The sequence below is a fragment of the Rhinoderma darwinii genome, chromosome 6, assembly GCF_050947455.1.
Source record: "Rhinoderma darwinii isolate aRhiDar2 chromosome 6, aRhiDar2.hap1, whole genome shotgun sequence".
Lineage (NCBI taxonomy): Eukaryota > Metazoa > Chordata > Amphibia > Anura > Rhinodermatidae > Rhinoderma > Rhinoderma darwinii.
This window is the reverse complement of record NC_134692.1, coordinates 141118926-141122751: the sequence shown is the minus strand read 5'-3', so window position 1 is coordinate 141122751 and position 3826 is coordinate 141118926.

Sequence of the window (3826 nt, the reverse complement as noted above, 5' to 3'; positions counted from 1 at the left end):
CCGCCTACTTGTTATTTTCTATACGTTTCTATGTTGGCGGTGGCCAGTATATGCAGAGATAGTGTGTACAGGTGAGTGGACGTCTCCCCCATCCCCCTCATGCGGAAGGACTTGTGATTCCCTGGAGGAGAAATTGTCAAGAATTGTTTTTTGTAAAAAAAAAAAAAAATCCAAAATCTTGAGATCCATGCAAAGTTACCGGAGGGCGGTCATTTTATATAAAGCAAAGGATTCTGGGAATAAAAAATTACGGACCAAAGTCTTCCATATGGTGACAATCTAACAGACCGTGATCGATGGCGGGGACACCATAAAGGCACTGACTTTTTTTTATTTAATAATTGAGAATGATGTATTTTTGGATCACGGCGCTGTAATCGCGGGAGGCGTGGCTTCTCCGGTTCCACCGCTGAGTCTAGATCACTCTGAGCGGATGTTCAGATGAAAGCAAACGAGCCGGGGCGTTTCTGACTTCGGTTTCTTGCACTAGTTTTGTACCGTTCTGCTGCTGCTGCTGCTGGCGTTTGCTGCGTACGGTGGTTTGATGGCGAGTGTCGCGGCCCTCGCGGTTTTATAGTTGTTTTGATACTTGATTTGCTGTAGAAAAATATTCCGGAGTTTCCCGCTGCGGTGCTGGTTTATGGGAGTGGGGGAGGGCTGAGGTTCAATCTGGAAATTACTTAAAGGGGTATCTCAGCCATAAATCTTAGATCGCTGGGGGTCTGACCACTGAGATCTCCACCGATCAATAGAACAATGGAGGACCCCGCTTCTATGCAGATGTAGTGGAGAGGTGGTGGGTGCTTTTAGCTGAACTACCCCTTTAAAGTTTTTTTTTAAAATTTATAACTAAAGCTTATTCTTTGTGTATTTAAGATCTCTGCTTGCTGTTAGTGATTGGGGACATTCTTGTTTACTGCCTAACCTGGTCCTGCTTACACAGCTGCAGTTTATCAATGTAGGTAAGGCTTTGTTCACACACGTAGCAAAAAACGTCTGAAAATACAGCGCTGTTTTCAAGGGAAAACCACTCGCGATTTTCGCAGCGTTTCTTACGGCCGTTTTTCGAGCGGTTTTCTATAGAGTCAATGAAAAACGGCTCCAAAAACGTCCCAAGAAGTGTCCTGCCGAAAATAGACCGTGTGAACATACCCCAAGCCTGGAGTCCAGGACCGATTTGTGCCGCTGCTGTGTTTAGCGCTCAGAGGTTTTCCTACACAGATGGGCCCTGTTCACACAGGGGTTTTCTTTTTTTGTAGGCCCAAAAATATGTGACTCAAACTTCAGGAACTTTGGGGCAGATTTTGACCTGCTTGCAATTTCTTGCCACGAGCCATTGAGCGCCGCAAGCAAAAAAAACGTAGCGAAAAACTTCCTCTGCCTCCCATCGATGTTAATCGGAGTTCACAGGCGGAGCGGCGGCAAGAAAGGGCATGCAGCTTTTTTTCCCGTCACCTATTGAAATCAATGGGAGGCGGTTTTAGACTTTTTGGCGCTGATTTCTGCCTCAAAATCAGCATAATAAAACCGTGTGAAATGTGCCATACATTGTAACAAACCCGCAGCTCTGTGAACATAACTAGTTCAGGGCGGTTTTTAGCCTGATTATAAATAAGACCTGTTTCCATTCACTGACTGCAAACCGTGATCAGTAAAATGGTGAAAAATTGAAACGTCGACCTTCTTTATACAGAGGCTAGGCTTCGGTTACATGGATGACACCTTTTTTTTTTTTATATAACGTTGTGGGAGGAGTCTGACCTGGTCCCCGTCACTCTCGCCCTGGTTATGGGGGTGCAAGCCTCATTATGATGAATGGCGTCTCTGCCTCTGTGACAGACGGAAAAACCGGGCCTACAAGATCCTGACCCGTGAGACGGTGAGAAATCCAACGAAATATATTTTTAGAAAAATGTGATTACGGAGATTAGGAATGACCTGGTGGAACTGCTGCCCTCCTACTCTGCCGGCAGCGCAATCCAGCTCTGGTCTGAACACCCGTCATGTCTGGTTGTTATGGAAACACTGCTTAACAACTGCAGCCTTTTCAATCCCTAACAACCAGTTTGATTACTCAGGTCTATGGATCAAGGCAGAATTAGTAGAGAGCAGAGACGACTCGTCAGCGCTCCACCAGGCTCTTCTGTATATCTTGGACTTGGGGTAATCAGATTTTTTTGGAGAACCTTTAATCACATTCCCAGATACTAAAGGATTGTATGGTTCTTTCTAACGCTCCACATTTCTTGCTTTGTGTCGTTCTGGTCTTCTCCCTAGTCATGGTTTTGGGCTTCTCCCTAGTCATGGTTCTGGGCTTCTCTCCCTAGTCATGGTTCTGGGCTTCTCTCTCTAGTCATGGTTCTGGGCTTCTCTCTCTAGTCATGGTTCTGGGCTTCTCTCTCTAGTCATGGTTCTGGGCTTCTCTCTCTAGTCATGGTTCTGGGCTTCTCTCTCTAGTCATGGTTCTGGGCTTCTCTCTCTAGTCATGGTTCTGGGCTTCTCTCTCTAGTCATGGTTCTGGGCTTGTCCTCTCGGCAGTACTGATGCTTCATGGACCGTCAAGGAACAGGGGGTCGCTCCATACAGATTTCATAGGGGGACAAAAATAATAGATCCGCGGAGACTTTTTTTTTTTTGTCCATCTGTCGTCTACTCCATTTCACTTGGTAACAAAACCGCACAACTGTAAATCATTCCTGGGCGTTACCCTTACGGGGGTGCTGAATTTTGAATATGTCCCTAGGAGAGGTATTCTCTCCATCATCAGATCAGACTATAGACCTAACTGTAACCGGCCCGTTTTGCTGGACCAAAATGGAGGAATTGGTAATGAAAGGGTATGTATACTTTTGCAACAATGTTTCTATTGCTCCAATTCATCTAAAATTGATGTAAAACCTTCATGTCTTCACCTCCAATGTGGACCTATGTGTCTCCATGGTGACAGACTACAAAAGTCTGTAGTCTGATCCTGCAGTTGTGTTTTTCCCCCTGCCTCCTCTTCTTGATCACCTAGACTGTAGCAGAGGGTCAGACAGAGTGGAATAACACATGACTACACAGGGTTTGTTGTAGTCTGGCACCATGGAGACACATAGGTCTGCGTAGGAGCTGTATACATGAAACGGTCGACCGTTGTAGAATTAAGACACTTGCAAAGTTTTAGTTGTTAATGGATTAGAACAATACAAATACACTTGTTGCATAAGTTTACATACGCTGCACCATGGCGGCTTTACTGTATATTTTACATATTTATATTATTTGTAATGCTGTAAAAGTTTACTTTTTTTTTTTTTTTTTTTTTTTTTTAAGCATTTTAACTGTGTCAAAACGAAACAAAATTGCAAAATTATTCTATGCACCTGTTTTTCTGAGTGTCTATATTTACATATATTTCCGTGTGGTCCGTAAAATTATTTTAATCCGGCATCAATGGGACCTGATTATTACACATTCTGGATTATCAGATGGTATGAAAACGTATGTTGTAGGGGAAGGAGCCTTCAGAAATAACACCAGGCAGCCTGCTGCTTCAAGCCTCGTGAAATTTCCCATTTTCTAGCCGTTTTTTGTATTGGAAATAAATGCTGGATTATCAGATGCCGGATTAAAGGATGGAAATGCACATTTATGCCTATGTTGTTACTTCTGTGTAGAGGGCCTGAAGCGTCTCTGAATAGATGGGCATGGCTGCTTTTGTTAGTACACCTTCACTAGGGGGCGCTAGTGTTTCTCTTCATGCAGAGATTCAGCTCAGCTATAATGAGGCTGCATGGCCCCAAAAATTCTATGACTGGTTCACATCTCCTCCTGAGCTTGATTT